The sequence below is a fragment of the Nyctibius grandis genome, chromosome 10, assembly GCF_013368605.1.
Source record: "Nyctibius grandis isolate bNycGra1 chromosome 10, bNycGra1.pri, whole genome shotgun sequence".
NCBI lineage: Eukaryota > Metazoa > Chordata > Aves > Nyctibiiformes > Nyctibiidae > Nyctibius > Nyctibius grandis.
In genome coordinates, this window is record NC_090667.1 from 15,006,246 (window position 1) to 15,023,678 (window position 17,433).

A 17,433-nucleotide genomic window follows, 5' to 3' on the forward strand; every position below is an offset into this window, starting at 1 on the left:
TCTCTCTGAAATGATCTCCAGATGCCGTATTAAAATATGTCAAAGCGTACAATGCAACAACTTTAAGCTAATGTTAGATTATAGAAATACCACTTATTTCATAGGTAAAGAAAAAAAGAGAGGAAGTTGGTGGTCCACTGAGATTTATGCTAGCCTTTCACCTCTGGTAGGCCTGGTTTCCTTTCACTTATTTATTTAGATAGAAAGCTGTATCAGATGCTTGTGTGAATGCTTCAGAGCCATCCACTAGGTATTTAAAATGCACTAAAGCAAAAGAGAGCAAAGGCCGTTAATATACAGTGAAGGGATCAGGTGGAGCAAAGACCTTTGGAAAGGTACTGAAGGATGTGAGTTCAGTAGTTTCATTCTTCAGCTCTTACTCATCTGAGTAATAAAAAGAGTGCTGCTTTTAAATGAAGCCCAGAACAGAAATTTCGGTGGATGCTGTGGGTCTGACTTGCAATATGTGTTGGAAGACCACCCGTGATGGAAATGGCATGCAGGTACTGAAGGTCAGGAGTGGAATGTGTCTGTGGAAGGATGTGAGTGCTTGGGCCTACGTAGCGTTACTTGCCCAGCCCATCAAGGGGAGCGGTGAGGTTAGTTAAACTCTGTCCAGTACGTGTTTGAGGATGTGCTTCAGGCTGAGACTGTGGCCCACGAGCACAGCTATGTGCCCGAAGGATGCGTGACACAGGGACACGGTCGTGGGCCGCTGATGTCAGTGGAGCTATGGGCTGTGATGGAAGCTGCATGAAACCTTAGGTCAAACTCCACTTAGTGTAAGCAGCTCACTTGCCCCCCTTCTCAACGGATAGACCCATCCTGCAGTAGCAACAAGTATGAAAGAGAGAACCGCACTTTTAACAGTACTGGCTGGACCTAAGAATTGAGAAAGTTGTGCTGGTTTAAGTTTGAGGGCCGGGGTAGGGGTGTCTGTAACAAGAAAAGGATTCTGCTCCTGACTGTGGAAGTGTGAGTTTTGCATGTTAGGCTCCTAGATGTAGTAGCCCTGACTATTTATGCCGTTAACAAAGCAGAGATACTTTTTAATTTTAAAGAGTCTTATAAATTGTTGATGTCTTAGAGTTCTGGTATTTACATATTGCAGTTACTTAAGAAAATGGGGCCAGTTATAAGTATTCAGCAGCCCCAATTCATAAGTTTCCTTGCTTCTGTATTTTTTCTATCCTAATTTTATTTAATTATGAGATTTTTTTTTAAATTGTTCTGTAATTACCTAGTCCTATGTGTTATGTAGAAGGATGTTGAGAGACATGTGATTATAAAATCCAGACTGCTGTGTGCTGACATTTATGGCTTTCTCTCTCAGCACTAGCATGAATAGATGCTAAGCTTTCTCAAGCTAAAATGTTGCTGGAAGGTTTCTGGTAAAAAGCAATTTGCATTTTTGGATAATAAACAGAAAAAAGGGCAGATACAATTTTCCAACACCTGCTCTGGCTTTTAACTTCTTCCATTGAGTCTCTGTATGGTTCAGAATTGCTTTTTTTTGCCTTTCACTGGAATGCCAAAAATTGGCTTCTGAAAGAAATAAAATATTAGAATAATTGGATTCTGTCCTTTCTCATTATATCATTTTCTGTTTCCTTCAACATGCAATCCATAGAAAAGATGTTTCTAACATTTCCTGAAAAATGTCTTTCAACATAAGCTTTTTCCATCTGCTTTTGGAAAATCAGAATATTTTATAATTATACAATCATCTTGCTCAAGTTACTTGTTTTCTATTAAATCATTTTGTCCTGTTAGAGGTGTCATCTAAGAAAGATTTAGGAAAAGTTAGAAATAAAGATCACCTTTCTGTCTAAAATTTGCTCATAGAAAATGATAGCTAAACAGACTTGCTCTTTTGAGAATGATGTCAGAATTTCCCTCTAGATACCCGTTTTTTATTAACTTATGATGGAATTACATAATTCTTCTTAAATATTGAGTAATAGAAGCCCTTGCTAACTGTTCTGTAACTCTGGTTTAATGGATGAAATCTCCACTGGTTTCTCAAAACTGCTGTTCTAGCAAGGAGCTGATACATTTGAAATAGATTTGGACCATTATGTGAGAGGTTGCCATGAGTAAGGGTCTGCTTAAAATAAAACTAATAATCAACTATATTGTAATTGATATCCGTTAAGATATTTGAGGCTGAGATAAGTTTTAGGGGGATTAATTTGATCTAACACACTTTTCCAATTTTTAACTTCTATGATAGTTTGAAATTAGGAAGGAATGAATAAACCCGTAGCAAAAAAAAAATCATCTGCACTGAGAAAAAAAAAAAAAAAAAAAAAAAAAGTAGCTCATGTGGGACTTGTCAGAAATAATCCTAGTGTTGCTGTGCTCTGCTTGCTGTTTGTATTCTTGCATGTGTCTGCTTATCTTCATGGTAAACACATTAAAATCATGAGCACAGTAGAGCAGTGAAAGGGCAAGCGCTGCTCTCATCTGGGATGTGCTGGGTCCATTTTTAGGGGGCACCTGCCTTCCCCGGGGCCGGGGACGCGGTGTGCAGGTCCCTCTGTGCAGTCCAGCAGGGCGCACTCCACTGACATGGCTAAAATCCCACCAGTGAAACTGCAGTAATTGCGGTTCCTTCCCCAGGGGCTTTGACTAAGAGCGCAGCTGCATGATGAACGTGCTTACAGTAGGGCACTGGCAGGTTAAGAAAACACTGACTTATGTCTGAAAATGGTTCGAGGGTCAACTGCTACCAAGATGTGAAAAACTAGCTCTGGAGAAGTGGCTGTGTCTGAAGGAAAATCCTGCAGTACGATGCCAGGGATTCTGTGAATTATTAGGTTTGCAGTATGTAAACAATATATTTTAACTTAGTTTATGTGTGTATGGCTCACTCCTGGAAGAAGCCATGACTCCCACTGGCTTCAGTGAATGCTGCAAGTGCACAGAGCCTCTGTGGCCATGGTTTGTAAATGCTGAGTTCAAAGAATAGTGAAGCTCTGGATTAACCCTTCCAAAACCAGGATTCCTGCAAAAACACTTCTACTTTATTGTCTTGGGTTTGTATACACAGGCATTTACTTAGGTGTAATCATCCTCAGCATGACTCCAGAACAGTTTTCATGTGCAGAGAAGCCCTTACTCGTGTGCGATATGTGCATGTGCAGGGTTCAGTCCTGTGTTGCATTTGATTGTGTGCACATATGCAAATGCTGTGCTTATCCAAGAAGCTGTATCAACAAAGAACAAATTCTTATATTACACACAGAAAAGTTGTGTAATGGAAACAAAACCCTGCACATTTGATAATTAGATTGGATTAGATCCCTGTGTCCTAATGTTGGCAACATATATTTTAAAAAACGACTGGGTTTTGATTTTAAGAGAAGACAAGTAACCTTTTCATGGAGGTTATGAAATCAGCTGGTACTGGCTGATGATTCTCTTGGCATGACAGATGTGTTCACGGGCATGCCCGTCCTTTCACATTCTAACCTGGAAAGAGATGAGGAGTAGTCTGGGCCGTGAGATGACATCTCACATGTGTGGCAACTTTAGATTTTAGCAAATACATTTTGTTTTCATATACGTTCTTTTACCGTAGAACATTTTGAGGAACCATGTGGTTGTTTTCTTATAAAGAGGAACACTACAGTTAACAAAGAGCGTCATCTATGAGGACCAAGAATGGCAGGGGGGGAAGATACAGGGTCACACAAGACTGCCTTGCAATACTCTCTTCTTACACACTTTGCTCCCTAAAATGTCGCTGTAATACTGAAGCAGGCTTTTTCCTTCAGTGTGCGAGCTGTATCAACACAGGCTGGGGAATGAAGCCACTAAACCAGGCGCATAAACACTCCTGCTTGTCTCTAGACAGAGACAAACCTGCACAAATAAAGCGTTCACGGACTTCCAAGGATAACTGTTGTTTCCTTCTCTTCTGTAATGTTCATTGAGCAGCTGAGCTTCCTCTCGTTTGGCCATTGGATCAACATCCAAAGCCTCTTCCTTTCTGATGAAGTTTGAAGCCATTTTGGGTACATTCTTTACATTCTGAGCCAAAGCAGATTTTTAAAGAAATGATTCATTCTTGGATGAGGATCAGTGCTGTTGCTTTTCTTCTAATTTTTTACTTAAATGTCAATTAATCAAGAACCCTGATATTACCTTTCTATACTTACCTGAACTACTTTTGCAAATTACTGATTTGCCTGCATTATGCACAAGCTATAAAAAGGCTCTTTGTAGCAAAGTCTGCTCAGGACCAGCATATCTACTTGTGTAGTTTATTTTTTTCTGAAGTACCCATGGTTCCAATCAATAAAATAGACACCAGAATATAAATGAAGATGGAGAAGGGCAATTCTGTGGGTGTATCTCAAAGTAGATAATATTATTTTTAATATTTGATGTCCAGACCTTATCACTGCTGCTTGCTATCTTTCTTCCCCTGCTGCATTTGTACAGGCTTGAAGGTAGGGAAAGTATAGGAAGCCTAATAACAATGATGATAGGACGTAATAGCCCTAGCTGTTCGGAGTGGAATGACCAGGAGGGAGAGTAGAAAACACGTATCTAAAAGGTCAAGTGTGAATTCAGACACATGTACTGAAGAGTTTCTCTTGTGGAAAAAAAAGGAAAGGTAATGCTGGTTTATATCTGAAAGATGATTACGAAACAGAGATGCTGATGGGATGTTTGTTGTACATGTACTGTGGCCATATTTCCTGAAACATGGAGGAACATGAATAATAAGGTTTAATATTCTGGGTTATCTGAATATTTTTAGAACTGGAATTGGACGAAAGATAATAAGTAGCTTCGTTTATAGAAGTGTTTATATAGATTGTGTTTATAGGGGTGAGTAAAAATAAATAAAAGTAGCAGAGATGGAAAAATTTCCTAATGCTCTTTCACCTCAACTGAATCCATACTTGTCAGGGAAGGTAAGGCGTAAAAAGGAAACCCTCTGGAAAAGTATGAGAGCTACTACTTTAATCTTCACCTTCTGAGAAGTTTCAAATATCAAGAGCAGAGAGAGACTGAGTCTCTAATTAGTGAAGGAGGCAGGTAGGACATTAATTGATTTGTTATGCTACTCCTTTGACCTAGCTGTGTTTGAGAACAATAGAAGAGCTGTAATGTTCTTCAACAACAGAGCAGAGCTTTTATACAATAGCAACGTAGAAACCTTTGATCACAAACTGTTGCTGTAAATATGTAAATTTTATAATAGTGCTTTTTGCTACATGTATTTTCATTTTATTCATTTATTCTTTGTTTAGAAATTAGTTTCACAGAGTTTGGGCTCCTTTCTCATTTTACACTGTGTTTGGAAAGTCCTGAAATCAATATCACTCTTCTAATAGTGGTGTAGTAGAAATCCAGTAACATTTGGGAGAAAGTGGAATAGTCTGCTTTTCTGTATGATGCAGGTCATTATAAACCTGAAAAATAAGAAAAGGTTGGGAAAGAAGGCAAAGAAAGATAGGGGAAGGATTTATTTTTATCTGTCCTGGATTGCCACTTAGGTCAAACTTACTATGTAACAGTGTCTGTCAATGGCTCCACAGTCCCAAATTTCACAGTGAAACATTATACTGTCACTGCACAGTCCTTTGAAAGTTGCCTTCAGTAAAGGTGTTTAATAGTGCTAAGAGTTTAATTAAAGATTTAGAACCAGAGACATTTAATTTCAAGAGAGAACATAAAAATAATACTATAAAAGCAGTGTATGTACGTTGACAGTTTGATATTAAAAACTCTTGGCTTACAAAAAAGTGTGGGCTTGGGCATAATTTAATCACTTAGTTGATTATTTGTTGTGAAGGAGAACAAAAGAACAAAAAAGGGTGTCTCGACTTCTGTATAGCCCTAGAAGCAGAAGCATTGACTGAGAATTTAATGAAAATGTGCAACACAAACATATTGGAGGTCTCAAAAAAAAGAAAGGGCCAAGAGCTTTTATTTGCAAACAAAAGGTCCATGGCACTTTGGATGTAATTCCTGGTGATGGTTTTTAACCTTTTTTCAGAGAAGGACTGCTTTTCCTCATCCCAACAGCCGGTTTAAAAAGGGATCAGACGCTTAGTCTTAGTTTCAGACCACAATTGGGTATCTGTTTGTCTAGGTTCCCTGTGTAGCCTAAAGGGAAAGACAGAGATGATCCGTCACACCGATAGAGAGATGGCTGAGACAATCATGATATAGTGCCCTGGCTGGATGAAGTATCTTTTGCAAATGCCTGTCCACAGTCCAATGGCAACAGAAAGACCTTGGATCTCGCTTTGTCTTAGCTAAACTGTGAATGTAAAACAGCATAATCGTATGGTAAAATTATTCAAGTAAACACTGTTATCTGGGCATGTCGCTTTGGAGAGGATTTCACCTGAGACGAAGAAAAACATTTTTTATTTAGTAGAAGAATGCCCAGACAGGGCAATGGGCTTGTTTACTTGTAATGATTTAACTCAACATCTGCGTAATGAATAAAATTTTAACTGGGGGACAAGTCCATATATCAAAGCAAAGTGTTGCTTTTCCTGAAAGGCTGCACTTCTTGTCTTTGGCCAGATGGCTTAGTGTGCTTAAGAGCTTCAAGTCAGCCTTTTTTGTAAGGCCTGGGGTTTTTTTTGACATAATATTACCCATTTATTCCTCCCTACCTTGAACCGTGCTTGTGCCTGTCGTTATGCGAGATACCTGATTATGTCAATGAGCAGTTTATGTAGAGTGAGGACTGTGTATGTTATGTACAGAATTAGGGAATTCCTTACATGATTTTGATACATGAAAGTACAAGTGAAAAACTGACATTTACATTTTCTGGAGTACACATCTATTTGTTTATTAAGCATCATTCTCTTTCACTTCATGGCCCTCTGTGTAGTAGAACAGAAAATAATACATGTGTGGGAGGGGAAGAATATCTGGTCATACTCTGGAAAAAAAAATCTTCAGCCAAAATAAGTATATGACTGTTTTACAAGATAATGTCTAGCATGATGTAATATCAGGCACCTGGTACAGTCACATCATCATTGGTTTCAGCTTTTCTTCATGACTAACAAAAATTAGGCAACGTATATCAGAAAAAAAAAATCTGTAGGCCAGATGGTTTTTGGGAACTGAATAAAGTGAGAGGTGAAGTCAGCATTTGACAAAAATGCACAGGGAAAAGATTAATCATCACTTCACATTCTATGTCCAAAACAATTGTGTTTTTGCTTGTCTGTGGTGTCTTATTTTGAATAAGACAACAGGCATTCCCTTTAGAGACACACAGGCTGCTCCTCTGAAGGAAAGCTAGTATTGTACAGATGTAAGCAGTCCATGTAACTCAGAAATCCACAACAGAAAAATTATTAAAAGGATTTATACAATTTGATCACGAACTACCGTGATGGTTTGCAAAAGTTAACTGATGAATTGTCTGAAGTGCAGAATAGCACATGTTTAAATAGTTAAAAATATTGGTCATCTCATTTTAAAGGTCACGTTGGCTATTTGTGTTTGTTTATTTTCAATAGGATTAATAGGAACATCCTGGAAGAATACAGGAAATTTGCAAAATGTATCGAGGGTGGGCAGCACAGGTAGCAGGCAGCACCTTGATACTGCAGCTGTCTGTTCTGAATTTTTTACCTGTAGGTATGAAATGACTTGAGTGTCATGTGTATATCTGAAACCATCACTGTATATGTTTTCACATATGTATATGCTAAATACACGCAGAAGCTTGTATGCCTGTGATATACACAGAGCACTGTATTTGTAAGCATACTCATACTTTGAAAGTGACTTAAACATTTGTTTTGTTGATCAAGTAGCAAATACTGCAACAGAAGTATATACAAGGGGATGCAGGCATAGAAAATTATAAATATACGATCTGTTGGCCTTTTCATTCATATAAACGTAAGGTATGTATAATATGTGGGGTTTTTTGCATTTTAATGACAGCAGTAAGTATGGTATACCAAACTGTTTCAGTGTAAATTAATTTTACAATCACATTAGAAAAGCAATGATCAAAGGCCTACTACATAACTAATAATTATTTGCATAGTTGGACCGTGATATAGGTTGATGCCTCTATGATAAGAATATTTTCTTATATACTATCCTTTTGTGGTAGTTTCTTCTAAGGACCTGACAGCTGGTTATTTTTGTTCACCAAGGGAATTAAGCAAAGAAAACACTTAGCTCACATATATACAGGTGGATATAACTAGTTCCTGATACACACACAAACACACTGTATTTGCATATGTAGATACACATATAAGTTGTATATAAGTACATTTGACACAAATATAAATTTCTGAATGTTTATGTCCCTGATTTATATTATCTTGTAATATTCCATGACTATATGACATATTAAAAATCTGTCATGATGTTTAGACTGTTAACACCATACAAAATCATACTTTCTGTGAGTTTTCTCATTACTTTCAGGGCTATCAGCCCTCATTTCACATCCTGTTTTGTGCAAAGAGAGGCCAGTTTCAATAGGTTTGGATTTCACTTTTGGGAGAGAGAAGAGTTAGTAGTTCAGAGACTGTTCAGATAAGCCTGACCTTAATCGACACAGTGGTATGTTAGTTTCTGCTCAGTGAAGGAGAAAAAGAAGCAATATTGCCAAGTACTTAAAAATCATGAAGATTTCAGTTTAGATTTTCTACAGATGACTTAAACAAAAGACATACAAATTTCTGCAGTTATGTGTATTTTGTCTCAGTGACCTCACATCAGATGTGAAAAGCAAGAAAATTGTTTTCTAGCTACCAGGGTACTTGTTTCCCCAGGGCCTGAGGGCTGTGCAGTTCATTCCTCCTGCACCATTGCTACTCATAAAGCAGCAATCTCCAAGTAACGTACCGATGGCTACCTGCAATGTCATTATGCCATAAGCATGGTCACTGTTGGGGGGGGGACACACTCCCCTGTATGGGTTCTGCTTCTGTCCCCTCCAACTCCTGTCGCTTTTGTGGCACTCAGATGGTCTCACTGGATGGCTCAGCCTTTGATTAAAAAGAACCTGGGTTTGCTTGTTCTGTCTTTCTGGATTAAACAGGGTTTGCAGTTGCTCAGCGACTGCATTTCTCTTCTGCTGCTCAAATAACTTTGACAGAGACTTAAGAATGATCTCTAGGTACAAGCATCTTACAGGTGCGTGTGAGTTTTGGCAATGGCATCTGAATTGCCTTTGTTCATCTAGGCTGGCAGTCTACCTCCAACACTGGGAAAAAGGCACAAGAAATATGACAGTTGCTAGTTTCAGAAAAACTCCCCCAAAAGAAATGTTCTTTCCTAATATCTGGTAATTAAAAATTCATGTCTAAGGGTTTATTTCCATTCTAATTCTTCTCCTGAGGTTCAAAAATGTTTTATTTCTTAGTAATGTAGTTCTTGATGCTGTTGTCATTGATGAAATATTTGGTTCTTTTTGTATGTAGCTATACTCTTGGTCCTCATTATATCACGGAGCATTAGGTGCTCATGGAAGAAACAGATAAACATACTGTAGGCAGCAGCGGCAGCACATGCTCACTGTGCTGTCCAGCCAACATTCCTCAACTCTGACCAGAGGACCACCTCCAGAGATAAGAGTCCCTTCTTATCAGTGAGTCCTCACTTTCTCTGCCAAGACTATTAGCAAAAAGGACATTCAGAGCCAACAGTATAGTTTTGTACAGCAGGGGCTTGTTCACCAGAAACTGTTCCGTGATCACTGAAGTGATTTCATATACACCACCAGAAAATTTATATAGTAACGTATTTATGTTCCCATTTCACCAAGGGCTTGAACCCTGAAGAACTGGCAAATTATCAATTCTGTAACTCATTTGTTTCCTCAAGACCTGGCCCTTATGTAACTGTTTCTATCTGAAATGTATCATGAATTGCATGCGTACTAGCTACGCTTTGTAAACCAGTAGTTGTTATTACCACTTTAAAGATGAAACCTTAGAACTGTTGAATATTTTCTAAAAATCAAACAACATTTGAATTATTGTCTCTACTTTTACCTACTCTTGACATAGGTAGTCAACTTATAAAATTAAAAATATTCTTCACGTGACTAATTATTCACCCAAATCACAAATACTTTTTTTCCTTCACACATAGTTGGCATGGTAATTGCTGGTTTTCAGTTGTCACAAATCACTACCGTATAATCAGAGGGGTGGCCAAGAGACCAGTTGTCTTTAAAGTTTTGGTCCTGCAGACTTGCTCGTCTGCTGTTCAGTAGCAACATAAAATAGCAACACAGGTTCTTACAGTGACAAATCATCCTGACTGACTCTGCAGACAGCTCTTTCCATAATGTTCATGAAAAGATTAAAAATTAGTTGATAATTTCTCGGTGGATCAGTCTGTACTTTCCAGTCACGTTTGCTATAATTTTCCTAGGATGACCTTAAAACATGTTATAATTTTATTTCATGTATCTGTCTGAGTATAAAACTATGCTCATGCATCATTTAACACTCCTCAGCTGAGAAGGTTGATGTTTTGGCAGAGCTGGGTGTTGATGTCTTTATGGATGGAAAATTTTGGTTTTATATTATATCAGCAACTCTACAAGATGTGATACTGGGATTTAGGGATCCAATCTCTTGGAAAACAATGGGTGAGATCCAGCTCTGTTCTTGTTAAGCTTTGAAAGAAAGGCTGACACTTGCGGCATGTGCAAGCGCTGTTTAGTTGTTTGCTTGAAACTGAAAGTCTGAAGAACAAGAAAATCAACATTTTTAGCTTGGCTCAAACATACGTATTCATAAAATATCCAGATTCTCTTTATATTTTATTTTTAAAGTAAGATTGAAATAAGCCTGAATTTTGAAATATCTTTCTCTTGGAATAGGATGTTATGGAATATTTATTTTTCTTTTTGTGGAATATTTGTTGTCTTACAGCCTGCTTCTACAGTCTCGCAACACGGAAAATAAATCCTGATGATGTTAAACTTTGACAGAACTCTGACAATTTCACTTTTGCTATGGGAACATGAAGGGCTATTTTCTGTTTTCCCCAGAAGCTTGTTGGAATTTACCTTGGAAGTCGTGGGAGAGCTTCAGGTTTGTACTTCTCTATATGTGATCTGTCTGTGTATTTTACAGAAAATGTTTATCCTGCTTTGCTTTGGCAATATCTTTGCCTTTCTCCTCTTCTGCATTAATTAATGTCTCACTATCCGATAACTAGATATTAGCTGATCAAAATGGTGGCCACCTTTCCACCCTCTGGGGGCCAAAATCCTGTGGGATCTGTTTTCACAATACTACTAAAAAGCAGAAGTGGGGCTGTAGCCTCGCTGTGCTGTGGGACAGGGAATTCCACAAAGCCTGAGGGCAGGCAGCTCTGCAGGATTCTTCTTAATGCTCCATGACACCTTGGATCCAAAAGCAGTAAATCCCAAGTTTCCCTCTCCTGGACATTACAAATGATGTCTTAATTTACCAGCACTAAGAAAACTCTTTTTTATCTCTTTGTTTGTAACAGGTTTTTTTTTATTATTATTTTATAACAGCAAAATACAAAACCAAGTCCTACAAGCTTTCCATTTAAATTTTTAAAACAAAATGAGCTGGCCTGAGTCTTTCTACAGCAGGCACTGTCAAGACAATTCCATCTTGAATACTTTCTGTTTTAAAAATATTCTGCCCAGAATATATGTTTTTAAAATTTGATTGGTCTTTTTAAAGTGATAGGCATCTGTTGTTGAACATGTTGAGATGAACAGGGAAAGTTTTTCCTGCTAATTACAGTGTTAGCACTTATGTCACATTCAAGATTTATTCCCCTAACTCAGGAGATAGGTAAATAGAGAGATTCTCCTCCTGCTGTGAAGGGAAGGGCAGAGGTGGAATATCAAGGTAGACCCAGGTTTTGAAGTCAGTGGTTCACAAAGTTCTGTGCTCAGACCACTACATACCATTACATTTGCAGATACTGGTTCATTCAGCCCTCCAGAAATCTAATCATTTTAGGATTTCCAGTGTCTAAGTTCACAGTAACGTTAATTACCATGCAGAAGTCTGGCTATTTCAAGACAATTAAGAGATATGAAGAGAATTGGTGGAAGAGTGAATCAGGGGTCACAGTCTAGTTCAGTATACAGCCAACCAGTGCTCAGTCTGATAAATGAAAACAAAATACAAAGCCTGAGAGGAGCCAAAAAAATCTTAATAAATAATTAGAGCTTGTATGTTTCAGAGAGCCGGGTTTTCTTGGCAACACCAGGCAGTAGTCATTTCTGAACAAACAAGATTGAAATTTATGTCTCCGTGAAGCAATCCTGGAAGCCTGTTTGACGTGCTGCACAAAGACCATTTCCGACGCTCTCCGCCAGATGAACTTCCTTCGTGTGCTGGAGGTGGGCAGAAGTGCGGTGCATTCACAAGATGTGCCTCAGCTGCAAGGTCGGCCTGTGGTCCAAAGGCATCGCTTGTATCGATGAGTCTGTGGGACACTGCTGGGGACATCTGCTTTTTAACTAATGAGGAGCTGGCTGAGTTTTATGTGCACTCTGGTGTTCAGGGGTGCTGAGCTTCTGTACCCATTCGTGTCAGTGGGGCTTGTGTAGGTTCAGCAGTTGTAAAAACAAACAAACAAATGAAACAACAAAAAAAAACAGGCCTGCAGGTGAGAGCTTTCTGCAGGGATGATTTACAGGTGTTTGCAGTATACGTACAGCAGCTCACTCCTGTGTGATCTAGGGAATAACGGCATTTGTGCAAGAGGCTGGCCTTGGGAAATGCCTCCACAATCAGAACAACCACCAGCCAGTTCATGCTTACAGAAGCCCTTTGCCACAGTGAGGTATTACTAGTGACATCTGTGAAATGGGAACCTGAGGCACAGGAAGCAGCCAGTGTTGCCTCTCAGCTCAGTGGTGGTGGGGAGCCCAGGCTCTGGGGGATTTTCCCTTCTTGTCCCCCATGGGATGTTCCTCTGTACCCCCCGCAGCATCAGCCCAGGGCTGGGGGTGAGCAGCCAGATGGGCCCTGGAGCAAGGGGCTGGGAGGGGAGCTGTGTTCACCCTCCTCTGCATTTGCTGCCCCAGGCAAATGCCCCTCTCAGTCCCTCAATGGCCTTAAAACACAGGTTCCCACTCCTGCACCCCTCACCTCCATGCAGCTCCTCCTCTCCCTCAGCTGCCAGGGGGAGAAAACAACAACAGGTGTAACATTAATGCTTTCTCCTTTTTTACAGTATTGTTGCAACATCCTTTTCTCCCCTTTGGCTTCAAGGGGACCGGGCTGCTGTGCCAGAGCTGACTGCTTCACCTTTCGGGACCTTGGGCTGTGCTCCCACATTAAAAGGTTTGTTCTCTTTAAGAAAGCGTGTGCTGTCATGGTGAAGGAATGTATAAAATCTGGTGTCAATAAGCTTAATTGGTGCGAAGGCCTGATTGGGTTTGGCGGCAGAGGTGTAGATATTGCCTCCTGCTGAACTCTGTAAAGAGGCCTGGCAGCTTGGCTTTGCTGGAGAGAGCTGCAGAGCAGCGACCTGAGGTGTGTGAGTAAAATCCTCAGCTGAGGGCTGGAAGGAAAAGTGCAATTAGTGGTGGTCTTTTACTGTGGCTGATGGCAGTCGGCTCTGATACACTGAGGAGTGTTAGTGCTGAAACGTATGGAGGTATCAAAGCAGAGCTAGGAAAGCTGTTGGGTCTGGGAGGAGAAGCGTGAACTGTGAAATAGAGGAGGCTTTCTGGATCTGGGATAATTTGGGATTCCTAGGGAGAAGCTTGCCAGCTGAACTAGAGAGTCTTGGTTCCTGCTGGTATGGCTCAGCCTTCCTAGGAAGACACTTCAATGTGTGTTTGATTAAGAAGAAAACGGGCAGAACAAGTGGAAAATAACAGTACATGTCAAAGAAAATTCCAGTGGGCAAGAGCTGTTAGTTGGCTTCAGATAGAAAGGCCGGGCTGTTCTAAGTGATCTGCTTTTTAGAGGTAACCGAAAGGGGTACAAGTGTACACTTCAGGGTAGAAGAAATTAAAGGGCAGCACAGCTGCTAAAAAATGAAAGTTGATGTATTTGCCTCTATAAATGCAGCATGTTTGCCAGAACTCTGCAGTTGGATTAAACTCAAAGCATATGTTCTCTGCCTTTAGGATTATCCCACCCTGGGCTGCATCCATCACTTCTGCTCTCTCCTCAGCAAAACAGCTGAAGTTCTGTAAACCAGTAGAATCGCCCATCTAAAGCCCAGCAATCCTTGCACCACTTTCAGGTCACTCCTTAAACTTCCTTTTCTCCTTTGTCTACTTCTTTCCCTGTATAGATGCTTCCTGATGTCTTCCTTTTCCTTTCTCATGTCTTTATTTCTAATGTCTTTTCCTTGTTGTTTTCTCCCTCTTTCAGTGCTGAGATGTGACTCTGTCGCTTGTTCAATGCATTTCCAGATAAAGAACCTTTATGTTCTCCCTTTTGCGTCCCTCACATTTTGGAGAGGCTCCTTAGAAACACCCCAAACTAAATCTTTCTTCTTTCACTTGCACAAAAAGTCAACAGAAATAGGCTTCTGGTTTCCTGAGATTACTTCTGTTTATAGTGATCAGTACTTGTTCAGTGTTTCCTTGCTATTTTCAATCTTGTTTAGATTGTAAACAATTTGGATTGGAGACATGTCTTTTTATTACAATTACTCAAAAACTAGGACAATTAAATCTTGGCTTGTACTTAAGGCTCCTAGTGAATCTGAAGCTGTTGATAACAAAATAATTCAGCAGAGTGAAATTCATCTGCTTGTATAGAGTGTTTGCTACAAATTAATATTTTCCAATGAAACATATACTGATGACTTCAGTTGTCCACTAATCTTTGTAATTGGCATGAAATCTAGGGTGGCTGGGAGTCAAAATCTGTCTTTTTGGCTTTGTGTGTGTTCTGCTGATTACCTGCCTAATGAAGTAAGTAGGCAGGGTCATCCTTGTGTCATCCTGCACCATGTCAAGTTATTCACTAAACGTCTCCCTGGGAAAGCGAGTTGGAAACATTTAGGTGAAGGTTTTCTTTGCAATATAAATTTGCTGCTTTGTGGAAACCTAAGGATGTTACAGGAGGAGATCAGTTTCAATGAATTTATTAGCTTTAAAATAATGCGGAGAGAAAAAATGAAAAAGTCCATGGTCACTCTAGCTGTTTCCAGAATGAAAGACTCCAAGCTTTCCTCTTGAGAGTGATACTAGTTGCACTAAGGCTATTCAAGAGAATATGCTGTTTATGCCATTTTTGTTTGAATCAATTTTGATCTATGAAAATTTGAGACTTTGAATTTTTGTTTTGATTTTTTAATAAGAAAAAATTTGATTCTGCTACTTAGTAGAACTGTATCTTATGAATTCATAGAATCATAGAATCATAGAATGGTTTGGGTTGGAAGGGACCTTAAAGATCATCTAGTTCCGACCCCCTGCCACAGGCAGGGACACCGTTCCACTAGAGTTGTGAAAACTAGACTTGCTGCAGTGATATGAATATACATCTTTCAACACAGAAGCTTCTTCCTGCCAATGACAAACTGTCAGGGCCATAGATTTTCTTCTCTGTTCTTGTGTTCTGTTTTAATATTCTCAGACTGATTTGTCTCACCTGCACCTCTTTTCGAAATCTGCTTTACCAAAACCTGTCCCTTGTTCCAAGCAGACCTCTCTGTCTTTTTTGCTTTGGGTAAGGCCACGTTCAGAGTGTACTGACTTTGAAGATTGCCATTATTTTAGCTACCAGCTTCAATACAGGCAATTAATTATTTCTTATAGCCATCCTCAAGGAATGGCAGGAAATTGCAGCATTACAGGGAGCTATTTCCATGTTACGACCAGGAGATAATGGCTGCTGTGGTAGGTAGTGTACGGCTAGAGCTTCAGTTGCATGTGGGAAGTGTGATGTTTATGTGAGCCTCCCTCCCATGGTATTCATCACTTCTGATCCAGGGGAGGCTTCAGATCCAAGGGCGGGGCGGGGAAAGAAATGCATAACTAGGAATTAATTATTACTAAATGTAAATTGATAGAGAAAAAATAATAAAAATTGGTATTAAAGGCTTGGCAAGTACAAGTGCACTATTTAGGATACCATTCTCTCCGACTAACTGTCACACCATTAGGTTTCTTCAAAGTCCAATAGATGAATACCATCGGAGACTCTCCTGAGCAGAAATACATTTGAAAACAATAACGGTGAACAGGTTGCATGTCTCGGGTCCAGGAGGGTTTGCTGTCACATGGAAGTTGCAGATTGCATGCTGATAGTTCCAGATCTGTATAACCCAATGATCCAAATCCCCTGTACCGCTTGGTAGTTGGGTTAGAGTAGGATCCAGAACTGAGTGCTGTTGTACCAACAACATGGCTAGTGTTCCCTCTCCTGCATCCTGCAGCATGGCGGTTTTGCATGGATATAGATTAGAGTTAATCAGCTGTAAATCTTGGCATCTGAGTTCCCTGGGGATTGATTGTGGGGGCAGGGTGTGAACTTCTGGGATCTGTCCACAGGAGGTGGAAAGAAACCAGAAAGCAGCAAAAAACTGGGAGGAGCAGTCACGAGCATGGCCCAGAAAGGTAATGGCAAAAGGACTCCCCAAGATGCAGAGCAGAAAGCAAAACTGGAAATCAGGCATGATTAATCTACTTGCTGTTTTCTCATTGTGTTGTGGAATCTTGACTTCATGAACTGAATTGCACCAAAGAAATATCTGGTTTGTATTATCAGTCTTGTCTCCATATGGAAACAAGTCAGAACAAATGTCAAGATTTTTTATTCTTTTAAGTGCCATCATGTTTTACTACATCTTTTGATACCTCTCATAACCATTTTCTTTTTCTTCGTTATAAATGATGAATTCACTAGGCAGTCAGCCTCCCTTGAGTATTGCAGGGTTCTAAATTGCTTATTTTGCCAAAAAGTATTTGTTACTGGATCAGAAAAGTTTGACTGGCTAGTAAGGAGGGAATTCTTCCTAATAAATATTCCTTCTGGGTAGAGCGTGCCTCTACATTGGAAACAAGAGAAAATTTCTGAGAAGTTTTCTAACAGTGTTTGTACTTACTGTTGAAGTTGGAATTGTAAGAAGCACTTTGCCATTCCTTCCTTGTGAAGATGTTCTAAAGGACAGAAACAAATTTTAATCTAAAGAGTATTTTTGGGTTTTGATAGGGAAGGAAGTTTTATAATGAGTGCTATTACAGAGAAATTTAGATCTGTAATTCACACTTTCATACAGATACAATATTATTGTTACAGACTGATGTACTTCTGCGGCTTTTCTGGACTGTCATCTCTGAAACTGAAAGAGACTTTCTGATTTTTGTCAGTATAATTATATGGCTCTCAAAGGATTTGCTCCTCTTTCCAGCAGTCAGGAGAGCAGTAGTAGACTCCTAATACACAACACATAAATTCCACTTCCTGCCTTCAGATCTCTCAGTCAGATAGA

At 39.5% G+C, this 17,433-nt stretch overlaps 1 protein-coding gene across 16 annotated transcripts in view; it reads left to right on the plus strand.

Annotated features, from left to right (window-relative positions):
• Window positions 1-17,433, plus strand: part of ZDHHC15 (zinc finger DHHC-type palmitoyltransferase 15) — a 214,467-nt gene that overhangs the window by 61,730 nt on the left and 135,304 nt on the right. For 10 of the 16 annotated variants that reach the window (XR_011048913.1, XR_011048912.1, XM_068409701.1 and 7 more), the window contains 6 exons: window positions 10,908-11,069; window positions 12,208-12,367; window positions 13,207-13,316; window positions 14,111-14,229; window positions 15,758-15,838; window positions 16,493-16,558. The gene's annotated coding sequence lies outside the window, so the exon portion shown is untranslated. Of the gene's footprint in view, window positions 1-10,907; window positions 11,070-12,207; window positions 12,368-13,206; window positions 13,317-14,110; window positions 14,230-15,315; window positions 15,839-16,110; window positions 16,559-17,433 lie in introns of those variants that run through there. The other 6 variants (XM_068409699.1, XM_068409696.1, XM_068409698.1 and 3 more) reach the window with 6 other exon arrangements.